Source organism: Camelus bactrianus, chromosome X (assembly GCF_048773025.1).
Source record: "Camelus bactrianus isolate YW-2024 breed Bactrian camel chromosome X, ASM4877302v1, whole genome shotgun sequence".
Classification (NCBI taxonomy): domain Eukaryota; kingdom Metazoa; phylum Chordata; class Mammalia; order Artiodactyla; family Camelidae; genus Camelus; species Camelus bactrianus.
This window is the reverse complement of record NC_133575.1, coordinates 941,454-968,378: the sequence shown is the minus strand read 5'-3', so window position 1 is coordinate 968,378 and position 26,925 is coordinate 941,454. Positions and strand designations below refer to the sequence as shown.

General features: G+C 43.8%; 1 long non-coding RNA gene across 2 annotated transcripts in view; it reads right to left on the bottom strand.

Annotated features, from left to right (window-relative positions):
* Positions 1-5,421: 5,421 nt before the first annotated feature.
* LOC123612253 (uncharacterized) overlaps positions 5,422-26,925 on the bottom strand; it is a 60,778-nt gene continuing 39,274 nt past the window's right edge. Inside the window, exons 2-5 of one of the 2 annotated variants that reach the window (XR_006719456.2) lie at positions 17,090-17,352; positions 16,699-16,819; positions 7,401-11,091; positions 5,422-7,153 (exon numbers count right to left, since the gene is read on the bottom strand). This is a non-coding gene — a long non-coding RNA (uncharacterized LOC123612253). Of the gene's footprint in view, positions 7,154-7,400; positions 11,092-16,698; positions 16,820-17,089; positions 17,353-26,925 lie in introns of those variants that run through there. The other variant, XR_006719457.2, reaches the window with a different exon arrangement.

Genomic DNA, 26,925 nt, shown 5'->3' with positions numbered 1-26,925 from the left:
ACGTAAGTTTACAGAGAACTAAGTCATCATTCAAGGTCCCTCCACTGCTCAGGGCTAGCGTGTCTCCCGTTGACCTGAAATGCTCCAGAATCCTCTTCTGTGGTCACCTGGTGACCACGTTTCCATAAACAAAGCATCTAAACCCACTTGCCTCCAAATCCGAGATGGCGCGCGGCAGACTGGATTTCGTACGTCCTGAGGGCTCGCAGATCTTTTCTGCCTCCCTTCCTTGGTTCCACCTCTTTGTGCATGAATTCAACACGGACTTACTCATCCCGGGCTTCTCGGTGCCGGTCACCATTCTGGTTCCAGTGCAGGAACCAAGTCAGACGTCCCCGTTCCACGTCCATCCCCGGGGGAAGAGCCAGCCGTGAGCGAAGATGCAGATAGATGACACACATCGTGTGCCTTCACGGCGTGGTCTGTTTCTACGTGAGAGTTCTGAGAAAGAGGAAGGAGAGGACAGAGTGACCAGGGGTCCTGTGGCTGGGGCAGGCTTCTAGGAGAGGTGACATGTATCCAGACTTATCCATTTATCCAGATGAGGTCAAGGGGGAAAGGAGCAGGCTGTGTAGACGGGAGGGCAGCAGAGCTGGACGCAGCTCAAGTGGACGTGGGTGCCAGAGGATGAGGTCAGAGACCACAGGGACGGGGCAGGTCTCGTGTCACGTGGACTTTGGACTTTTTCTCGGATGGAACCGATTCTTTTGATGGTGCACGCATACCCCCTCGGAATTCCTTGCCATTCCTAGGATCCTGCCTTGCAATGCAAGCCCTACCTCTGTTGGAGGGCAGCCCTGATCTCTGCAGCACCTGTGGCCCATTTGAGTGACAAATTGAAAGTCTGGGAAAATCACAAAGCCCCGCCGGTTACTAATGCACGTGGAGTACACATAGCCCAGCTCCCACACGTCTTGGCCAGGATAATTCCCCGCAGACTGTTGTATGGTGTTTATCTCGAAGCATCGCCATGATACGAAGCACCAGTCACCTCTGTGTAGCTGGCTTCATCATTCACCTGTCCCTCGTTTCCCGTCCCCATTCCCTGCCCAGGGCCCCCGTCCCTCCCTGCCTTCAGTCCCCCACCCAGGTTCTGCTTCTGGGACAAGGCCACTTGAGACACGTGAGCTGAGTCCAAAAAGGACCAGTCTGACTGCTGTGCGGAGAATAGACTGAATTGCAGGAAGGGGGTTTTGAGACGGGGCAGCAGGTCCAGGCTATTGGGGTTGTCCCGGGAGAGCTGGGGGCATCTTGGACCAGACTGGACACGCGGGCGGAGTGGTGAGACGCACTCACTGGGGACTTGTGGATGACCTGCGTGAACAGACCCAGGGCATCTGTGTGGCCGTGTGGGCTTTCCGGTTCCTCGCTTCTCCATCCCGTTCTCCATCTGTTTCTTCTCACTCCCTCGCCTTGCCGTCCCCAGCCCTCCCCACCCCCGTCACCTCTGTGTGGCTCCTGAATAGTGTTGCAGCATTTAACTCAACTCAGGGCATTTATGGAGCACGTCGTAGGTGTTAGACACCGAGACAGGTACCGGGGAGACAGAGATTAGTCCTTCCCATCCAAGGTGTGATGAACATACGGAGCAAATAAACAGGATACGGTGTAAAATTGCACCAGGTCTGTCTGATGTGAAGACAGCTTTGGGGAAATAAAACTTGTTAGTCTTTGCTGAGTAATTTTTTGTGACAGTTGATTTACAATGTTGTATTCGTTTCAGGTGTACAGCATACTGATTCAGTTATTCATATATATATATAGACACACACACACACCCCCATATATATATGTATTCTTTTTCATATTCTTTTCCACCATAGGTTATTATAAGATATTGAATATAGTTCCCTGTGCTGTACAGTAGGACCTTGTTGTTTATCTATTTTATACAGTAGTGTGTATCTGCTAACCCCAAACTCTTAATTTATCCTTCCCCACACCCTTTACCCTTTGGTAACCATAAGTTTGTTTTCTATGTCCTTGAATCTCTTTCTGTTCTGAAAATTTGTTCGTGTTTACTGTTTTTTTAGATTCTACATATAAGTGATATCATATGATGGTTGTCTTTCTCTGACATACTTCGCTTAGGATGATAATCTCCTAGGTCCATCCATTGTTGCAGATGGCTTTATTTTATGCTTTTTGATGGCTGAGTAGTAGTCTATTTTATTTATTTATATATATGTATGTGTGTATACACACACAAACACACACTACATCTTTTTTATCCAGTCATCTGTTGATGGACACTCAACTTGCTTCCATGTCTTGGCTGTTGTAAATAGTGCTGCTATTAACATCTGTCATCTCAGGGTATTTTCCTGACACAGTGAGATGCCAGTTATCATAGGCAGTGAGGTTTGGGGCTGGATAGTGGCTCATGTCACAGGGACGGGGGTCTTCGTTTATATTGAAATTAATTTATTTTATTATAATTTTTATAATTGATTTCCAATGTTGTGTTAGTTTCAGGTGTACAGCACAGTGATTCAGTTATTTGTTTTTGAGATTCTTTAACACTATAGTTTATTAAAAGATATTGAATATACTTCCCTGTGCTATTACAGCACATCCTTGTTCTTTATCTGTTTTATATATTGTGGTTTGTAACTGCAAATCCCAACTCCTAATGTATCCCTCACCACCTTTCCCCTTTGGTAGCCATAAGTTCGTTTTCTATGTCTGTGAGTCTCTTTCTGTTTTGAAAATAAGTTCATTTGTACTGTTTTCTTCAAATTCCACATATAAGTGATATATGATACCTGCCTTTCTCTGACTGACTTCACTTAGTAAGCTAATCTCAAGATCCATCCATGTTGCTGCGAATGGCATTGTTTTATTGTTTTTCATGGCAGCATAGTATTCCATTTTTAATGTATAAAATAATAATCCATTTATTTCTATTTATATATGTGTGTGTGTATACACACACACACACACACACACACACACACACTACATCTTCTTTATCCAGTCATCTGTCAATGGACATGTAGGTGCTTCCATGTCTTGGGTATTGTGAATAGCGCTGCTGTGAACATCGGGGTGCATGTATCTTTTAGAATTCGAGTTTTCTTCAAATATATGCCCAGGAGTGGGATTGCTGGATCACATGATAAGTATATATTTTTTTAAGGAACCTCCATACTGTTCCCCGCAGTGGCTGCACCAGTTTACATTCCCACCAGCAGTGTAGGATGGCCTCCTTTCTCCAACCTTATCCAGCATTTACTACTTGTAGACTTTTTAATAATGGCCATTCCTACTGGAGTGAGGTGATACCCCATTCTACTTTTAATTTTTATTTCTTTAATAATTAGCAATGTTCAGCATCTCTTCTTACGTCTATTGTCCACTTGTTTACTTCTTTACAGTAATGTCTATCTAGGTCTTCTGCCCATTTTTATTGGGTTGATTTTTTTTGCTGCTGTTACTGAGTTGTATGAGCTGTTTGTATAGTGTGGAAATTAAGCTCTCGTTGGTCACATCATTTGCAAATATTTTCTCCCAGCACATACATAGTTTGTCTTTTAATTTTGTTGGTGGTTTCCTTTGCTGTGCAGAAGCTTATAAGCCTGATTAGTTCCCATTTGTTTATTTCTATTGCCTTGGGAGGTTGAGCTACGAAAACATTGGGATGATTTATGTCAGAGAATATTTTGCCTATGTTTTCTTCCTAGAGTTTTATGGTGTCGTGTATTATACTTAACTCTTTAAGCCGCTTTGAGTTTATTTTTGGGTATGGTGTGAGGGGTGTTCTGGCTTCATTGATTTACATGCTGAGTAGTGTTTTTGAGTGTCCATCTTCTATAAATGCAATGGCTATATGTTTAGATTCATCTCTCCTGATACATATATATGTAAACAAACACATATGTAGTTCCATTCTAATTAACTGAACTAGGTTGTTTTGAAATTTGAGCCTTGAAGAAAATAAAGATACTCATCAGAGTGGATCACCAGAACAACTGTCATGTGTATAAACCGTAATAATTTTCAAGAGACTGTATAATTTAGCTCATTTGTCTCTTGTGACAGTCCTGTGAGACAGGCCACATCGTCACCTTCACCACCACCATCATCACCACTATCCACACCATCACCATCATCATCGCAATCACCATCATCTCCACTATCATCTTCAAAACCATCATCACCACCATGACCACCATCAAAATCATCACCAACACCATCACTATCAACATCATCATCACCACAATCACTACCATCACCATCTACATCACCTACATCAGCACCATCACCATCACCACCATCTGCATCACCTACATCATCACCATCACCACTACCACCTATATCATGTACATCAGCACCATCACCACCACCACCACCATCATCACCAGCACCATCATCTCCACTATCATCATCACCACCATCACCATCAACATCATCACCAGCACCATCATCTCCACTATCATCACCACCATCACCATCATCACCACCACCATCACCACCATCACCAGCACCATCATCTCCACTATCATCATCACCACCATCACCATCAGCATCATCACCACCACCATCACCACCATTGTCACCATCACCATCGTCACAATTATCATCACCACCATCATCACCATCATTGTTGTGTTACAGCAGTTGAGCCTTGCCTAAGGTCACACACCTAATTCTTAATGAAACCATCACTCATACACAGTACCTCCCAAGGCAAAGATTTTTCATCTCTCTGCCCACTGCCCTGATGACATACAAGAAGCCATCCTTCAAAGACATCCTGTCTTCCTTCTCCTTTGCCCCCTGAAATGGGGAGCCGTCATCCTGGACCATGAGGACAGGAGCCATTAACTATGGATTCAGGAGCAGGGGGATGCGAGGACCCTGGTTTCTGAGGAATGTCTGACACCAGACCTGGACCATATAGCTCAGGGTCACCTCGACCTGAGAGAGACTCACTTCCCTCCTTTTCCAGCGCTCTTTGAGAGGCTCTGTTCGCACCAGTCCTAATCCTGGTGCAACATTCAAGCCCCACACACCCTGCAAAACACCTCCTCATCCCCCATCCCCGCACACACTAAACCCTCCATGCCAGCTACTCTGACGGCAGCTCAGCCACTTCCGTGGTTTGGTTTGCTTTTCACCGAGGATAAAAGCAGTGACCGTCAAAGGCAAACCTGAGTGAGAACCATTCAGCTGCAGCAGGTAAAAGCACTGGGGATAGCGATCTGTTCGGAAAGCTGGCTTAGCGTGAGGGATGTCTGAGAGAGCGATGAACCAGTATTCTTTAAACATCCAGTTTATTCTAAAGTGCATGTTTTCCATCTCTGGCCCGGGTTGAGTTGCCAGAGGAAGGAGAGCTTTGGCTTGTAGTCTCCTAAATGCCTCACCTCACATTTCTCATCACTGTTAAGTGAGTTAGAAAAGCGTCCAGACCCTTATCCTGCAAAGTGAGTGTGAAGCCGTCATCAGAGTCCAGCTGGAGATGGGAGTGGTCGGCCCCGTGCCCACGCAGGCATTGCCGCCTCTCAGCCATGCCCACCGTGACTGCGTGGTCCTTGCATGTGGCACAGAGGGTGCAGGTCTGGGAGGACCTCTGATCCTACGGATAATCTGTCGTTTCAGGGTATTTCCTGGCACAGTGAGATGCCAGTTCTCATAGGCAGTGAGGTCTGGGGCTGGATGGTGGCTCATGTCAGAGGCACGGGGGTCTTCTTTTATATTGAAGTTTATTATTTATTTGTTTATGATTTATTTTTATAATTGATTCCGATATTGTGTTAGTTTCAGGTGTACAGAGCAGTGACTCAGTTATTTACTTTTGAGATTATTTAACACTGTAGTTTATTAAAAGATATTGAATATAGTTCCCTGTGCTATTACAGCACATCCTTGTTTGTCTGTTTTATATATTGTGGTTTGTATCTGCAAATCCAAACTCCTGATGTATCCCTCACCACCTTTCCCCTTTGGTAGCCGTAAGTGTGTTTTCTATGTCTGTGAATCTCTCTGTTTTGAAAATACCTTCATTTGTACTGTTTTTTAGATTCACGTATAAGTGATATCATATGATATCTGCCTACTTCTGACTGACTTCACTTAGTAGGATAATCTCAAGATCCATTCATGTTGCTGCAAATCGCATCATTTTATGCTTTTTTATGATTGAGTAGTATTCCATTTTTAATGTATAAAATAAGTCCATTTTATTTATACATATATATGTGTATATATATAGATACACACACACACACACACTACATCTTCTTTATCCAGTCATCTGTCAGTGGACATTTAGGCTGTTTCCATGTCTTGGCTATTGTAAATAGTGCTGCTGTGAACATTGGGGTGCAGGTGTCATCCTGAAGTAGGGTTCCTTCTGGATAGATGCCCAGGAGTGGGATTCCTGGGTCATATGGTAAGTCTATTCCTAGTCTTTTGAGGAATCTCCATACTGTTTTCCACAGTGGCTGCTCCAAACTGCATTCCCACCCGCAGTGTAGGAGGGTTCCCATTTCTCCACAGCCTCTCCAGCATTTATTGTTCATGGACTTTTGAATAACGGCCATGCTGACTGGTATGAGGAGCTATCTGATTGTGGTTTTGATTTGCATTTCTCTGATAATAAGCGATATTCAGTATCTTTGCACATGCCCGTTGGCTGTCTGGACATCTTCACTGGAGAAACGTCTGTTTCGGTTTTCTGCCCGTCCTTTGATTGAGTTGTATGAGCTGTTTGTACATTTTGGGAATTGAGCCCTTGTCAGCTGCATCGTTTGCCAATACTCCCTCCCAGTCCATATGTAGGTTGTCTTTTCGTTTGTTGATGGCTTCCTATGCTGTACAAAAGCATTTGAGTTTGATTAGTTCCCATTTGTGTGTTTTTGCTTTTATTTCTATTGCCTTGGGAGCCTGAGCTAGGAAAGCGTTGCTACGATTTGTGTCGGAGAATGTTTTGCCTGTGTTTTCTGCTAGGAACTTAATGGTGCCACGCCTTTCATTTAAGTCCTTAAGCCATTTTGAGTGTATTTCTGTGTCTCGTGTCAGGAGGTGGTCTAACGTCCAGTTTCCCCAGCACCACGTGCTGAAGGGACCACCTTTTCTCCATTGTATAGTCTCTCCTCCTCTGTGGAAGATCACTTGGCCGTAGTTGTGTGGGTTCCTTTCTGGGCTGTCTCTGTTATTCAGAAATACAGTAAAACAGTAAAAGAGCTGAATACGCTTTGGGGAACCCACCCAGGAGCCCAGGGCTGAGAGAGGTCAGCTGAATTCTGTCCGCGCAGACGTCCACTTTCCAGCCCCCATGGGGTGGACAGAATCCTGCCCCCACAGATGTCCAGGTCCTGGCTCCTGCCTGGTGGACAGTAATGGCCCCATAGACATCTACATTCTAATCCCCAAATTTTGTGAATATGTGAACTTACACAGCCAAAGGGACTTCGCAGATGTGGTACAAGTTAAGGACCTTGACATGGGAAGATGACCGCTGACCAGGGGGTCCAGTGTCATCACCAAGGCCCCAGTAAGAGGCCGTCAGAGGATTATCTGGTTGCAAGGTTCTGCACGGCTGGCCTTGACAATGGAGTTCAGGGCTGCAAGTCCAGGAGCGTAGGGGCCCCTAGAAGCTGGAAAAGGCAGGAAGTCCATTCTCCGCGGGAGCCTCCAGGAGAACGCAGCCCTGCAGACACCTTCAGTTTAGAGGTTTCTGTTTAAAACCACAAGACAGCAGTTTTGTGGTTTCAAGCTGCCAAGCCCGCGGTCCTTGTTGGAGCCACCGTGCATAGGAAAGTCGTGCAGAATCCAAGGGTGTTAAGGAGGCAGGTAGCTGCTGCTTTGAGAGAGACAAGGTCGTGTGAAGATTCGATGCCTAGGACAGAGGGGAGGAGGTGGCAGCAAGGTCTGTTGTGCAGCGTGTCGATTTCCACGCCTGTCCAACGTGCAGCTCCCCGGGAGACAGTAAGCTCTGTGAAGCCAGGGCCCGTCTGTCAGGGTCACCTTCAACGGGTGAGCACCTCCTCCCCCTGCCCCCAGCTGGCTCCCCCAGGGGCCCCGTGAGAGCCGGTGGAGGAAGGTTGCAATGTCCAAGGTCGGGTGAGCACCCTGACCTCCCGCCACGTGCCTGTGTCGTTGACACCATCCAGGCGTCTGGAACGCGGTGCGCGGTGACTCGCATTCTGGGGACGCAGCAGGGACTCTGTCAGCTCCTGTCTGATTTTGGTGGACCCGGGGCCCCTCCGTCCCTCTGACGCAGTGTGCCCACATAGACCGTGTGCTCTTATTTCATCTCAGGAGATGCAGACCACGGAGGTGGCTCCCCTCCCGTCCTGTCAGCTCCTGAGCTGGATGAAGGACACCCGGACAGGTGCGGGCGGCCCGGCCAGGCAGCACTGCGCGCATTTCAGCACGGCGGAGGTGAGCGACGGGCGAGCCCCGGCCCTGGTCTTGCCTCTTTCCGTGGAACTTCTAAACCCTGCGGACTTCCCGCCGCGGGGAAGCCACGTGCACCTCTGACGTCCAGGCCCGCGCGGGCGTGGGAGAGGCAGCCCAGGAGAAAGGCTGTTGGCCTTGGAGCCGGTCAGCTGTGCTTGTGAACCTCAGGCCCCCTCCTCGCCGCCGCCGCCGCCGCCGCCGCCGCCGCCCGCGCGGGTCCTGTGCAAATCATTCACCTCTGCTCTCTCTGCAGGATGGGAGGGCTGGGGGCTCAGTGATGTTCCGTAAAACTTACGTGATGAAGTCCTGGCCCCCAAGACCTCGGAAGGGGGCTGTGTTTGCAGATGGGGTCTTTAAGGAGGTGATGGAGGTTAAACGAGGTCACTAGATGGGTCCTGATCCCAGAGGTCTGGGGTCCTTGTAAGAAGAGGAGATGAGGACCCAGACACTCACAGAGGGACGCCCACGGGAGGACACAGGGAGGAGACGGCCGTCCACACCCCAAGGGGAGAGGGCTCAGGAGACACCAGCCCTGCTGACACCTGGTCTCAGATTCCAGCCTCCAGGACTGGGAGGAATAATATCTGGTGTTTAAGCCCGCCCGTCTGTGTCACTTTGTCGTGGTGGCCTGAGCAGAGTCACACAGTGAGTCACCAGCAGCATTTTATGTCTGTTTATTACATACATACACTTTTAGATAAACGCCCAAGTACATACACATGCACTCAAGGACGTGTGTGTGTGTGTGTGTACACCCAAGTGTGTGTATAACTTAGAGATACCAGACGTGCATCTGAACGTGTTTTGTTAACGGCCAGGTGTGTTTTCATTTAAAAACTGGGAGGACAGAGAGAAATCTTGTGTAGGTTTTGAACTTGTTTAAAAGGAGGGTAGGATGCTGGTTTCTGGATTCTTCTGAAATTAGACTAAAGGTATGTGTGTCTGTGTCTGTATGAGTCTGTTTGCATGCGTGTGTTTGTGTGCGTGTGTGCATGCACACGCATGTGCAGGGCGGTCGTGCACTCAGACAGTTACTTCCAACTTTAGTCACTGTCGCCAGATAGCGAGGTTCCGCCGGACGCCCCTGGAGACGCGCAGGCCTGCCTCCCCGGGGCCTCTGAGCCAGCCAGGACAGCTCTGTGCTCGCTGATGGAAACAGCAGGCGATTTCTGTCGCGGAATCTCTCTCTACGAATTATGTGAAAGCAGTCAGCTACTTAGAAGTGGCCATCTGTCTCCCCGAAGTCACTGAAAAACAGCCGTGACGTAAAAGCCAGCCCTGTCTGCTCCCGGGCGCTCAAGGCAGCAAAGCAGTGAAACGAAGTGCCATTCTTCTAGTGCCCGTAGTCCCGGTCCCCACGTTCTGGCGGGTGTAGGGGGCGGGCGGGAGAAAGTCCAGCAGTGACACGGTCTGAGGTACTGATTCTTGAACATTCTCTCAGCAGGATCGAGGGACTCGGACGCGGCGACCAGTGAGGCCGTCAGGCAAGACGGACAGCCTTGCACCAGTTAAGGATTCAACGGTGTTCGTACGTAAGCAGCCATTCCCGCCTCCCCGCCGGCCTCAGGGGACCTCCCACGCAGTGTCACGGATCCCGGGGACTCCCTGGGGACGTGAAATCACCCCAGATCTCACCAGTGCAGCGGCGTGTCACAGTTCCCCTTCCCGGTGACATCGTCTGGCCACAGTGCGGACAGGACGCCTGTGTCTTCCTGGCGTGAATACGGAGCACGGGGGAACCCAGCTCTTCCGACGTGTGGTACCTCTTCCCCTAGATGCAGTATTAAGTATTATGAGAGGGTTTCACCAGATGCTCATTCCCTGGAAAACCTGGACAGTAGGAAATACTGATCCAGATGACAGGGCAGGGATGACCCCAAAATGGACCCCAACAAATAGGGGCACAAAAATGGCTGGTTCTGCTGGTCCAGCCAACTCGGGGATGGTGGATTTGTGATCAGAGTCCCAATTTTAGTGCAGGGGGAGATGCGGGGCTCGCAGGAGCCCCAGCGCCCAGGGCTGTGTGTTGGGCAAGCTGATCAGGACTGGTTCCGGACCCAGAGCGAGGCGGGGAGGGCGGCAGGTCAGCAGGGTCGTGCCTGTGGGAGGTGAGGTCTTCCCGGCCGCTGGCTCGTTCCGTCCCTGTGGCCGTATCGGGATTGTTCCAGGACATGGGGACCCCGGATCATTCAGAGGGGACTTAGTGAGATTGCCAGCCTGTCCCTGGGCACCTGGGAGGTGGGGAAGTTGGTGCCGATAATCACCCCCTCTGTTTCTGCTCTTTCCCTGAAGGATGGATGTCCCCCCCTCCAGCTCCGATAAGCACCCTGGGGGCAGCACAGGGCCGTCCGTAAAGGGCTTCCAGAGGCATGCAAGTCCGTGTGGGCAGGGCCCCCGGGATGGAGATGGCGAGGAAGTGGATCCTAAGACGGATTCGTACTTGAGATGACGCTGGGACGGCGTCTCCTGTCGTCTCCCCTCGAAGGTGAGCTTCGCGGAGCAGGCGTGTCATGACCACGTCCAGCCGACATCACGACGCCCGCAGTGCAGCTGTCAGGAGCGCTCATCTCAGAATCGTAAGTCGGCTTTAACGTCTTTAGTCTTTCAAAGGAAGCAGCCTCTACAAGAGTGCTAGTAGCTGCATATTACATTAGACACAGTCTCACAGAGATGCAAATAGTGTAACTGTCGTAAACGTAAGTATATAAAGATGAAAATACATACCAGAGGGCAGGCAATATATTACACACATACTGTATGATTTACAATACGCAATAAGCATACAGACTATATACTGTGTAACACAGGATATGTAACTGAATTTTCAACGCATAGTGTATCTTGTATAGTATATGTGCAGTGCATACTATATATTGTATTTTGTACATGTAATTATATATAAATACATACTTATATATAAACAAGTACTATGTAGTACAATATGCTATTATATAACAAATACGAAATATATTGTATACATTATGTTATATACTATACAATTATAACATAAAACATGTAAGTCAAAAATATATAATATATGCAATTTTACTGGTAAAATTATATATTACACAGTGTATATTATATAAAAATTACTATATGACATACTTATCTACATACTTTGTAACATACTTATATATTGTGTACAGTTAACATTGTATAACATTACTGTATAACAACTTGTGTACAATTAACTATGCAACACACACAAAAAACAGTAACATCTGTATTATGTATAATTTATATTAACATGATAGTATGTAACACATAATTAACATAATCATACTTATTTATGTTAAGTATGTTATGTACTCATGTTAATTATACATAATATATAACTATAAACAGTTGTGTGTTATGTATAATTCATAATACTAGTATGCAACATACTTACATATTTATGTATATTTAATATATGTAACATATTAACATACTTATATATCATTAACATATTAATGTATAACACCTGTATTATGTATAACATAATATCAGTGTATATAATATAAATTATAATTAACACATTAGTTAATGTTTATTATATAACATATAACATGTATTAACATAAGTATGTAATGTACTGATATATATAACAATTGTATATAACACTTATATACTAATATTGTTTTATATACTACTATTGTTAGTTATATATAATGTATAAAAAACAGTAACATTTATTATGTATAACATACTTATATGTTGTGTATAATTAACACATTAGTATGCAGTATACTAATATATATAAATGTTAATATAAATAACAGTTAATGTGTATAACTAATGTATTCGTATATAACATACTTCTATATTAATATGTTAATTATGTCTTACATACTATTGTATTCAATGTACAGAGTATATAACATGCTTATACATAATACACAATATGTAATTAAATATTAGTACATAACATATAATACTAGTATATAACATATATAATACTATTATGTATAATTAACATTATATAAGTTGTTATATACTGTTAGTGATATATATTATATGTAATGGACAGTGTGTAAGTATGTTACATACTAGTATTAGTTATATATAATGTAGGTAAGTGTTACACAATAGTATGTTAATTATACATAAATATATATTATGTATATTATATAACAAATTATGTATAATTAACACATTATGTAACATACAAACTAATGTTAATAATGTATATAAGTATGATACACACTGATATAAGTGTTGCACACTAATATGTTAATGATGTATGTTCTATACTAATGTTAATTATATATAATTATGCTCTATACTAATATGTTATTATGTATAATATAATTCTTATGCATAACATGCAACATATTTACACACTAATTTTAATATATTATATAACATGCTTATATATAATTAAGTGTGTAGCACATGTAACCTACATTATGTATAATTAACAATGGTATGTAACATATTTGTATATTATACATAAAAGTACATAAGTGTTATAAAAAGTATGTTACATAATAGGTGTGTGTTACATTACATATAACTAACATAAGTATGTGTTATATATTATGTATAACTAACAATATTAGTATATAACATTCTTATGTATTATGTATGACCAACACAGTATTAGTATATAACGTACTTATCTATAATGTATAATTAGCAGAATACTAGTTTGTAGGACACTTAACCTATTATGTAACATACTCATATTATTAACATTAGTATATAACACACTTACCTGTATTATGTGTAACTAATATTAGTGTATATCATACTTATGTATTATGTATAATTAACAATAGTATATAAGTTATATACTAATTATACATAATATATAACTTATATATAATTAACATTAGCATACGACATAGTTATATGAATGTTACATGTTAATGATATATATCAACATATTAGTTAGTATACAGCATAATTATATATTATCATTAGTACATAACAACTTATGTATTATGTATAATTAACATTATATAAGTATGTTACATACTAGTATTATGTTATACATAATGTGGGTTAAGTGTGCTACACACTAATATGTTAATTATACATGTTATATAATATACACAGTGTCTATTGTATATAATGTGTTAATTATACATATTGTAATATCAGTGTATATCATACTTATATATTATGTATATTATGTTATTTACATATTATGTTATACATAATATAGGTAAGTTGCACACTAATATGTTAATGATATATATGTCATATACTAATGTTCATGATATATAATTATGGTATATAGTAATTTCAATATTATGTATAGTTATGTATAGTTAACATTATGTATAATATGTAACATACATACTAATGTTAATCTATAACATACTTTATATGTATAATTAACATAATATTAGTGTGTAGCACACATAACCCACATTATGTATAACTAACAATACTACTATGCAACATACTTATGTATTATGTATATTACTATTAGTATTTAATACACTTAATACTAGGTTAACTATACATAATAGTTATTATGTAATTATTACTATATAACACTCACCTATTATGTATAATTAACATGTAACATTAACATACTTATATATCATTAACATATTAGTGTGTAACACACCTGTATAACATAATATCAGTGTATATCATACTTATATATAATGTATATTACATAGTATGTATAATTAACACATTATGTAACATACAAATGTTAATATGTATATTATATAACATACTTAGGTATACTAACATACTAGTGTGTAACATACTTATATACTGTTAATTATACATAATATGTTATATATTAATTATAACTAATATATATTATACATAATATATGTTATATATTATGTTAATTATAACTAATATATAATATAAAACATACTATTATGTATATTATAACACTTATGTATAATTAACGTTTTAGTATGTAACATACTTGCCTCTTATGTATAAACAATAACAATATTACTATGTAATGTACTGATACATATAACATTTGTATATAACGTGTTATGTAATGTAGCACTTATCTATTACATACTTTTATATTATGCATAATTAACATATTAGTATGTAATATACTGATATATGTATAACAGTATATATTATGTACTGATATTGTTAGTTATACATAATATGTAACATTCTTACGTATTATGTATGACCAACACAGTATTTGTATATAACATACATATATTTGTATATAACTATTATGTATAATTAATAGACTACTAGTGTGTAGCACACTTACCTTTTATGTAACATACTCATATTAACATTAGTATATAACTTACATACTAGTGTTAATTATACATAATATATAACACTTATCTCATATAATTAACATATTAGTATACAGCATAATTATATACCATTAACAGTATATAACAACATATATTATGTATAATTAACAGTATATAAGTATGTTACATACTAGTATTAATTATAATTGGGTTAAGTGTGCTACACACTATTGTTAATTATATGTTATGTAATATGCTTATTAACATTAGAGTCTATGTCACATAATGTGTTAATCATACATAATTTGTTACAATATACACTGATATTGTTATACATAATATAGGTAAGGATGTTGCACACTAATATGTTAATGATATATATGTCATATACTAATGTTCATGATACATAATTATGGTATATACTAATATTAATGATACATTATGTATAATTAACATAGTGTGTAGCACACTTAACCCACATTATATATACTAGTATGTAACATACTGTTACACATAATATGTGTTATATTTGTTATACATAATATATAACATAAGTATGTTATATACTAGTATTATACATAATGTAGGTTAAGTGTGCTACAAACTAAATGTTAACTATACATATAAGCATATTATATAATATATAAACATTAGTATGTAAATATGTTGCATATTATACATAATGAATAATTGTTAATTAGACATACATATGATTAACATATTAGTATATAGCATAATTATATATCATTAACACATACACTTACTATGTATAACATAATCTGTGTATCATACTTTAATGTTATGTTAATTATACAGAATGTTATATAACATACATATGTGTATAACACACTTCCCTACATTATATATAATTAACAGTGTCTATCACTAACATATTAGTATATAGCATAATTATATTTCATTAACATTAGTATATAAGTATGTTAATAAGTATGTTATATACTAATGTTAATCATACATAAGTGTGTTATATATTATGTATGATTAACATTAGCATGTAAGTTATATACTAATGTTAATTACACATAAGTATGATACACATGTAAGTAGGTTGCATACTAGTATTAATTATATATAAGTATATTATGTACTAATACTTAAATTACATATTGTCTATTAATTTTATGTATAAGCATGTTATATACTAATATGTTAATTATACAAAATATATCAGTAAATTGCATACTGATGTTATACACAAGTATGTTATACATAATAAATGTTAACATACTGTTTTTTATATTATGTATAACAAGATTAGTATGTAAGTATGTTATATACAATTGTTAGATATATCAGTACATTATATACTAATATTAATTTTGCATAATATAAAAGTATATTACATAATATGTTTATACATAAGAGGCAAGTATGTTAGATACTAATGTTAATTATACATAAGTGTTACACATTATGTCTAATTAACAGAATATTATATATAATTAACAGTATATAAGTGTTACACACTAGTATTATGTTATACATATAAGTATGTTATATAATATACATATTAACATTTGTATGTTACATAATGTGTTAATTGTACATAATATATAAGTATGCTATACACTGATATGTTAGTTATACATAATATAGGTAAGTGTTGCACACTAATGTTAATGATATATATGTCATATACTAATGTTCATGATATATAATTATGGTATATACTGTTAATGATATGTATAATTATGTATAATTAACATGTATAATGTGACATAAGTACATACTGTTAATATATATTATATAACATACTTATATGTATAATTAACATATTAGTGTGTAGCACACTTAACCATTATGTACAACTAACATACTATTATATAACATACTTATATGCTGTTATACATAATATGTAACATACATACTTCTGTTAATTATATGTAACACACCTGTTATGTAACATTGTGTATAATTAACATTATACATATGTATGTCTAATGTACTTTGTTACACATAACATATATGCATAGTAAATGCAGAGAAATCAACACATGACACTACTGTGTCGTGATTCTGTATTCATTGGACATTGTATGTGTTCTATATGTGTTGTATGTAATACACAGTACACATAATAACATACTTCACGGACATCCTGATGTTTGCTGGCTGGCTTATGTCCCAGGTCCCCGTCGAGGCCAGATGAGCACCTGACTCCCTTCTCTGCGGCAGGGTGGACCCGTCTCCCAGGTGTGTGTGCAGAACTGAAAGGCAGCATTGAGGGATGGTGCTTGGAGATGGTGGAGGGGACCGTGGGCCCCCCCATCCTGTCCCATGTGGAGTGAGACCTCTCTCTCCACCGGTTCCCGATCCTTCAGGCTCTGCATCCCTGGTCACTCCAACAGCAGTCACCTCTGCCCCCGTGACATCACCCCGGGCTCCCTGTGCAGCTCCACCCCAAGCCCCTGAAACAGCACGGCGGTTTCCCGGTTTCTCCACCAGCCACCCACCCCTCCCAAAACCTCGTGACTCACCCATGAAAAAATAATTTTAAAAAGTCAGTGCTTTCCTTTCTCCTGTCTCCACAGCCTTTTCCTCCCACAGCCTGAGTGGAGACGCTCCCTGAGGTCTGACCCCAGCGTTTGACCTTCTCTCCCTGAACAGCTCAGCGGAGCCGATGGCTTCTGCAGTCGATCGACCACCTTCATAGTGGATGCAGCGTCTGGAGGCCCCTCCAACGCAAAGGCAGGCAGGCAGAGGACGACAGATCCGGTAGGCCGTCACTTCTGTGTGGGATCTGAAAAACACAACAAATAGTGAGTGTAACAGAACAGAAACAGAGTCACAGGGAACAGACTAGTGGTGACCAGAGGGGAGTCAGAGGGACAAAGTACTTTGTACAAAACAGACAAGCTACAAGGATGCATTGTACAACCCGGGGAAGAAAGCTCATGTTTTTAATAACTTTAAATGGACGATAACCTTTAAAACTTGTGACTCACTATACTGCGCACGTGTAACTTACAGAATAGTGTCCATCAAGTACACTTTAATAAAAAAATTTAAGTAAAGACAAGAGAGAAAAAAAGCTTCACATAATAATTACCTAATGCACATAAATATATGTGACATATAATTTATACGTTTAAAGTTATAATTACACACAGCTTGTACACACACACATCACGTGTGTACACAAGTGTTAAAATTGAATTTCCTACAGGATCAAGAAGCTGGGTGGACAACATTGTAAAATGACTATAACTCAATGAAAAAAACGTTTAATAGAAAAAGCAGCTGGGTGGAGAGGAAATTGGGACTTTATGTAATATATAATGTTACATTTTTCCAAAATGAATAATGTGCACAACTGAGTTCCCCGCATAGAAGCATAAAACCATAAGCCATCCGCTGACGACTAGTTTTGAGCCCTGAGATGCAGTGATTTCACAGAAAAGATGACCCTCGGAGAGGATGTCACAGGCTGGGGTGCCTGCAGGCGTGCGTGGGTTCTGAGTGACCCTCGAGTCGACAGCAGGTCATGGGACACAGAAACTCAGGCTCAGGAAGAGATGGGGTCTGGCTACACACGCAGGGGCCTGGGGGTGCCTTCTTCTGTCAAATTGTCCGCTCACGTCTTAGGGGCTGAATTGTGTCTCCCCCAGATTCCCACATGAAGTTCTCATCCCAGGACCTCGGAATGGGGCTGTGTTTGGAGACGGGGGGTCTTTAAGGAGGTGATGGAGGTAAAATGAGGTCATTAGGGTGGGCCCTGACCCCATAGGACTGGGGTCCTTATAAGAAGAGAGATGACCCAGACACAGACACGGGGACCCCCACGTGAGGACACGGGGAGACGGCCGTCTGCACACCAAGGGGAGAGGGCTGAGGAGACACCAGCCCTGCTGACACCTGGACCTCAGATCCCAGCCTCCAGGGCTGGGAGACATAAATGTGTGCTGTTTCTTTCTTTTTTTATATAAACATTAAGTACTTGGTTTTTTTTATTTAGTGGGGGGACTGGGGATCGAACCCAGGACCTCATGCATGCTGCGCACACAGCACCCCTGCGCTGTGCCCCCTCCTCTCTGCTGTGTAGACGCTCAGGCTGGGGAACTTTGACGGCAGCCCGCGCAGACTCACGCGTCCTGGGTTTACAAGGAAACACTTGTACAAATTACAGCAACCGGCATGCCTGCGGGTCCCCGGTAGCAATTTGTGAAATACGCCAGCAGGCTTCGTGTTGGGGTCAATAATGAAAAAACAACCCGACACGCAGCTTAAGCTTGAGAAACGGAGCTGCGGGGTAGAACGGGAACGCACCACGAGATGTGATGTGATAGACTCGGACAGGCCCTAACCCTGCAAGCGGCACCGTGCTACGGGCGCGCTTCCGTGAGCTGCATTTGAACTGAAAAGCGTTTTGTATCCGCTGACCCCAAAACGTCAACGCGCGTCCTCAAGGCGTGCAGTCCTGCCGGGCGCGCGGCACGCGGCATGCTGGACGGGAGGCTGAGGAGGGCCAGGGTGACCACCAGCCAAGAGGGTGCGAACCACGGGGGCACCCGTAACTGTGTGCAGCAAGCACACTGGCATCTGTTCCCTACTGTGTACACAGTGACCACAGGGGCATTCACAACCGACTGTATACAGCAAGCACACTGGCATCTGGAACAAACTGGATACATATTAACCACACTGGCATCCGTAAACAACTGTATACAACCACAGTGGCATTCACAACCGACTGTATACAGTGACCACACTGGAATCTGTAACCGACTATGCAGTAACCAGATGGAATGTGGAACCGACTGTACAGTAACCACACTGGCATCTGTAGCCAACTGTACACATGGTAACCACACTGGTGTCCACAACCGACTGGATACACTAACCATACAAAACCCACAATTGAATGAATACAGTGATCACACTGGCATTAACCGACTGTATACATAGTAACCACACTGGCATTCATAAACAACTGTATACAACAACCACAGTGGCATCCGTAACCGACTGTATGCCCAGTAACTACCCTGGCACAATCAGCTGTATACTGTAACCGCAGTGGAATCCACAATCGACGGTATACAGTAACCACACTGGCATCCGTAACCAACTGCATACAGTAAATACAGTGGCATCTGAAACCGACTGTATACACAGTAACCACACTGCCATCAGTAACCAACTATATACAGTAACCATACTGGCGTCTGTAACCGGCTGAACGTAGGAACCACGCTGGCAACCACAACCAACTGCATACGCATTAACCACATGACATGCACAACCAACTGTATACACTAACCACACTGGCATCCATAATCAAGTTTATATTAACCACACTGGCATCGGTGATCAACTGCATACAGTAAGCACAATGCATCCACTACCTACTGTATACAGTAACCACACTGGCAGTACTCAGGAACCACACTGGCATTTGTAACCAACTGTATACACAGTAACCACCCTGGCATCCGTAACCGACTGCATACAGTAACCAAAGTGGCATCCACAACCGACTGTATACAGTACCCACGATGCCCCTCCCTGATCCTGTGGGAGCGCCCACTGAGACAGGCTGGGACCCAGGACCTGTTACTGCAGCGCCTGCCCCCGGGCAAACCTCTTCTCCAGCAACAGGTGTAAAGAAACGATAAAGGACCAAAATTAACCCCGTGTGTCTACAGTTGGGGCAGGTTATGAACAACAGAGAAAAAGTCCAAACGCAGCTGCCACTTCTGAGCAAAAGCAGGTGCCAGGTGTGCTCCCTGCACACAGCACCACCAAGGGGGTGAGCCGCCCCTCCTGCCCGACCCGACACGCCCCCACCCTCAGCCATTTGAGGGTCCTGCTCACCCCCTCCCTCTCCGAGCACCCCCCAAGGGCCCCTGTTTCTTGCTCTCACTCCCCCTGCTGCAGCACAAGTCCCAGCAAAGCCTCCCCTGAACTCCTCGTCTGGCCTCATCCATTTCCACGGAGTAAGGGGTCCAAGGACCCAGGTCAGGAACACAGTGACCTCCTGCCTGTGGGCATGCATGGCTCCAGGGCAGGACCATTGCCAGCTCCCTCTCTGCCCCCGCAAGCTGTAATAAAATAATGCACCAAATCCTCAGTAAAGTCTCTGGGAAGACGCCCCTTTGCTGTCTGCGCACTGTATCGTAACGACCGAGGACCCCTCAACGACCTTTTATTCCACCAACCAATGCCCGGAGAAGGGGCATTCTGTTCACTGGCAAGAAACAAAGCTTTGCACACAATTTCGGGTGACCCATGGGACACCGGAGTCCGCTTCAGGAGCCCAGGGTGGCAGAATGAAATCACCTTGTATGTTTTTTAAGCCTGTTTCTTGAACCAGGAACTCTGCAGCTGGACCTTCTGCCAGGAGAAACACGGTCTTCTGGAGACCTTTTCCACCCCGGAGGGAGGAAAAAGCCGTCTCACCCGGGGAGTACTTCTCCCTGACCTCGGCCAGTGTCCTCGAGGACTCAGGGAGGCTCCAGGCCCCGAAACGGGGCGGCCCTGTGTCTGCAGGGCGCGCCCAGCACTGCAGAGCTTGTCACGTGGGGCCCACGAGTTCCGCCCGAGGGCTCTGACGGGTTTTCCCCCTCCCAGCCCCTTCCGATCACTCGCTCTTATAAAACAAAACATGTGATGTGTTCCACTGGAACAGACCCTGTTACGCGGTATTTTAGCTCACTTAGCCTTTAACCACTAACAGTGTGACTCATTCCCTTCTTGATTTTAAAATCCCGCTAGATAAAGCCCCACTCTCATTTTTCGGGTCCTACCAGGCAAAAAAGATGTGGTTTTTTTTTTATTATTTATTATTATTATTGGGCAAGGCGGGGGGCGGGATCCAGTGCCCGACACTCGGTAGTATTTTAACGGTGACTGACAGTCTTTCTGCAGCCGGGGAAGGTTGCACTCACGATGGATTCGTGAGCCAAATGCCTCTCATTCTATGTTGAAAAGATGCATATTGAACACAGAAGTGGAGTGTTTCTACCCAAAGAGAAATGAGGGGCAGGAAACCCCAAACTCCTCGGTGTTTGCACGCACAGAAGACAAATCAACACAAAAACCAAGCATACTTCTGAGACGCAGCCACTGGGGGACGACAACCCTGATCTCAGGCAGAGGGTAAAACCGTAAGAGGAAAAAAAATCAAGGACGAAGTGGAGAAAAAGTACAGATACTGATGGAAAAAAAAAGAACATAGTAGGGATGGGTGGGAACTAAGAAAAAAGGAAGAAAGACCAGCCTCTTCAAAGAACAAATGGGAAAAATTAAACTCTATTGATTAAAAACAAAAGCCCCCTCCTGTTTCAAAGGGTAAAAGACACGTTGTCTCTGGGAGCGTGGGGTCGGGGGACGATCCGCTCTCCGCGCGCGAGGACGGGGAGCGCACGACGCGCGGACACTGTAGCGTGGCCGGAGCCGGGGGGGGGGGGTGCCTGCCCAGGACAGGCGCCTCCAGCGCCCCGCCTCCTGTGTGCGGAAAACCTTTCGCCTCGCAGGCTTCCCCCGAGTTCCAACATATGTAACTACAGACGTGGGAAAATGCAGACACAAAGGGAAACAGTCAAGCAAGACAAAATAATCATAGCTTAGCCATCACGCAAAGTCAAGGACCCTGAGATCCCCCCTCGAGGGCTGTAGATGATATTCTGAGCCACGTCCCCTTAGCTGTTTTGCAGACCCTGGAACCCCCAGCAGGTGGGAGGAGTTAACTGTGTGCTGCCCACCAGCACGGAGACCCCAGACCACGGGGACCAGAAACTTGATGGCGTGGACTCCCGATGACCTCACCACCCGCCAATCAGAAGACTCCACGAGCTGATCATGCATCCCATTGTCCCTTCCCTCCCCTGTCTTTAAAACTCTTTCCCTGAAAGCCATCAGGCAGTTGGGGTCTTCTGTGCACCAGCTGCCCTTCTCTGCTTGGCCCCACGTTGGGCACCTTGCAAATAAACACTGCTCCTTCCTTCACCACAACCCAGTGTCAGACCGGCTTTGCCGCATGCAGGCGAGTGGACCCAGGTTTGGTTCGGTGACAGTTATCTGTAAGCACTGCCATCGACATGTCCAGTGAACAGGCCTGGGTACACGTGCTTCCTCTCAGCTTCCCTGTGACCCACCACGTGGGTGAGCACAGACCTGCCCTCAGGGGACTTAGAGAAGACAAGCCACATGGACATAAAATATGGAACACGATGCAGAGCCTTCTCCACGTTAAATGCATCTGTAGAGACGGTCTGGGGTGACTGGACACCGTCTCATAGGACCTGAGTAACGGAAAACCATGCGTTAGTTATTCACTGGGTAACACAGCCAGCGGGCTGAGGGTCTGGCCAAGAATGTGAGGCACGCACTGTGGAACATAGCATGGAGGTGCCTTAACAAACGAAAAGGAGAGTTACCACATGGCCCAGCAACCCCACTGCTGGGCATGTCTCCAGGGGAACTCTAACTGAAAAAGACAAATGCACCCCAGTGTTCAGAGCAGCACTATTTACAATGGCCAGGACCTGGAAACAGCCTGAATGTCCACTGACAGATGACTGGATAAAGAAGCTGTGGTATATTTATACAATGGACTACTACTCAGCCATGAAAAAGAATGAAGTCATGCCATTTGCAGCAACATGGATGGACCTAGGGATGATCACACTAAGGGAAGTAAGTCAGACAAATATCATATGATATCACTTATATGTGGTATCTAAAAAGTGACACAAGTAAACTTATTTACAAATCAGAAGGAGACTCACAGACATAGAAAACAAACTATGGTAACCAAAGGGGAAAGGATAAATTAGGAGTTTGGGATTAGCAGATACACACAACCACATACAAAACAGACAAACAACGAAGTCCTACTGGGAACTATATTCAATGTATTGTAATAACCTTTAATGGAAAAGCTATATATATATATATGAACTGAATCACTAGGCTGTACACCAGAAACTAACAAAACACTATAAATCAACTCTACTTCAATAGAAAAGAAAAGTAAATTTTAAAAGATTTTGAGGCGTGGAAGAGAAGGGGCAGTGCTTTGCCTCAAAGCCACATATTCACCTGATAACCAGAGTGGTTTTCCAATTGGGGGCGGGGTCAGGAGGGGCAGGTGGTTTGGGAAGTGCTGGGCACACTCAGCAGAAGGCCACGTGGGTCACTGTAGCGCAGCCAGCAGGAAAGCGTTCACTCCAGTTACTCTGCCGGGAATACACACTCCCTTTTTTTTTTTTTTTTTTTTTTAAGTTTCAGGTTTTAGTCAGTTGCCTCCTGCTTTGGCCTTGAATTAAGTTTTTAAAACCAAAGTTTTTTTTTTTTAATTGATGTACAGTTGATTTACAATGTTCTGTTAGTTTCAGGTATACATAGTGGTTCAATATTTTTATAGATTATTTCCAAAAACGGCACACATTGCAAAGCGTCTGAGCTAAAAAGTCATAATTTCCCCTTAAATTGAGACATCTAAAGGTGCATGATTCTAGTCATTAGAAAATGCATCTTAACGTCCAGACAGCACTTAGCCTGGGTCTCCCACCTTGTTGGATGACTGTGCAACCCATGAAGAATTCAGCCCATCTCTTCCAGGGCTGTCAGACCCACTGCATGACTGACCGCAGCCCGGGCTGGATGCAAAGATGGGGCAGAAAGCGGAACAGACAGGCAGGGTAGGCCCAGGAGTCGTCTTGGTTCTCGTACTCCGTTCAGCCCCGCCATACGCAATTTCGGCAGGAACTGGTGGAGGCTGTCCTGGGAATTGTAACAGCTCGTTCCTTTTCCCCAGGTGGCCCTACTTGAAATAGGGCGGCAGTGAGCCTCCTTCCCCTCTGTCAGGCTGCGCGGGATTGAATGTGACCCTGTAGGAATGAACGCACGTGGAAACCCAGCCCAGGCTGCAGACCCAAAGCCACCCGCGGCCTTACTGTGGCATCCGCCCCACTGATGATACAGGGTCCTCCGTGTCATGATGAAAAATGGCGCCTGGATCGCGTCATCCTGCTGGCACACACACCTCAGATCCCTCACGCGGCCCGCGGGGCTTGTGCTGCGCATACTGACGGAGACGCGGGGTCTTTGGGTGATTTGCACATCATAAGTGCCCCCCCAAGATTTGTTACCGAGCAAAGGCTCACTACCCGATGTGCATGGAAGCCAATGAGGTGGCATCCGCTTTCTGAGAAGTGACAGCTTTATCGTGAGGTCAGCCAGGCAAGGCTCAGACCCGTCTCAGACCCAGCGATGTGTGTGTTTACGGGGTGTGTGGAGTGAACACGCGGGCAGGTTGAGGAACCACCTGTTAATTAAGGAGGGCAGAAGATCTGGGTATAAAGCCGCACTCCCTTATTCATCCTGTTATGAGCCCCAGAGAGCCCATGTTTGACGAAATGGGATATTAAAAAGAGTCTTTCTGTCCCTCAGCACCTGGAGAGAGTTAAGTGAGAAAACAGAGTTGAAAGTCCTCGCTACACACGCACACAGCGCACTGTGTAGACAGAAGAGCACCTAGGGATGATGGAGTGCAACCATTCCAGACCAGCGAGTCTGCACAGCCGACCTCAAACAGCAGACACGGCGTGTCTGGGCCAGCAGCGCAGAACGAAGAGAAATGGCCGCGTCTCGGCTGGACGCGTTTGGCGGGGCTGATAAGGGCCCCCCGACCTCCCTCCCTCCCGTATCAGCCACCGGCAGAGTCGTCCTGAAACGGAGAGGCATTACTCACGGGAGAGGGGGCCAAAGATGAGACGTAAGGGGGCGCACGTGAGAGGGAGCAAAACCAGAGCTGCAGGAGGTGACACAGTGTGCCGTCCAGCAGGACACGACGTCACGGCGTTCGGTCACTCATCGGATGTCCTCGACGCGGCCGCGGCCGTGATGAATGCACCTGAGAACGTACACCTGCCCGAGCTCCCCGGGGCCGCCACAACACAGCACCACAAACCAGGGGGCTGACACCAACAGAAACGTTCTGGAGTCCAGAAGTCTGAGATCAAGTTGTCAGCAGGGCTGTTCCTTCTGGAGGTTCTGGAAGAAACTCCGTTGCAGGTTTCTCTCTCCAGGTCGGGGGGCTGCGTGCCACCCTTGGCTTGCACACACATCTCTCCAATCTCTGCCTCCATCGTCACATAGCCTTCTCCTCTGAGCGTCTCTCTCTGCATCCTCTCATCTTATAAAGACGCCGGTGACAGCAGACTAAGGACCCATCCTACTCCACAGTGACCTCAGCATAATGTGCCTACTGACGTCTGCAAAGGCCCAGTTTCCAAATCTAGTCGCATGCTGGAGATTCTAGGTGGACATGAATTCCTCGGTGGACACTTACTTAACCCAGGGCAGCCAGGTAGCATATTCTCATAGGTCCCAAGTGCACAGGACCACAAGGAGACCTGGTGACTGGCCACACAGACGCCAGGGGAGAGGCACCCACTAAGAGCTTCCGATTTTCGTTCATGGTCGACCACTTGAGTTGCATCATTGCAAATGGCTTTTCAAGACCCAGCTGTCCCAGACGAGACCATCAAATAAAAATTCCAGGCTCAGGGCAGAAGAAAATGCATTTTAAAAGATCACTGCAATGTGGAGAGTTTCTAAACATAGATCGACATGCATCTCCAAGGTCAGGCAGAAGCACCTCTTGTTTTATAGGGAGGCATGAGGAAGGTTTCAAAGAATGGGGTGTCGGGGAGTGAGTGGTATGGTTGGACACCTCATCCCAGCAGGTCTTCCTGGGGTCAGTGGATTCTCAGGAGGGGCCGTGATGGTTCTTCCATGTCTCAGTTCTTGCAGAACCTCAAGGGCTAGTCAAAACCCAAGGGCCTAGACATTTGGTTTAAGAAGTTGTGGTGTTTACACAATGGAATACTACTCAGCCGTAAAAAAGAATGGAGTCGTGCCATTTGCAGCAACATGGATGGACCGAGAAGATCATACTGAGTGAAGTAAGTTAGACAGAGAAAGACAAATATATGATCTCACTTATGGGTGGAATCTAAAAAAATGATACATACGAGCTTATTTACAAAATGGAAAGAGACTCACAGACAGAAAACAAATGTGGTTACCCAAGGGGAAAGGGGGGAGGGATAAATTAGGAGTCTGGCATTGGCAGATACAAACTACTACATATAAAACAGATAACAAGGTCCTACTGTACAGCACAGGGAATGATATTCAATATCTTGTAATAACCTATAATAAAAATATATATATATGTATAACTGAATCTCCCTGCTGTACACCAGAAACACAAAATTGTAAAGAAATTATACTTCAAATTTTTTAAATTATTTAATGTATTTACTTTTTGCTGTCCTTTTTGGTTTTCTTTATTGAGATACAA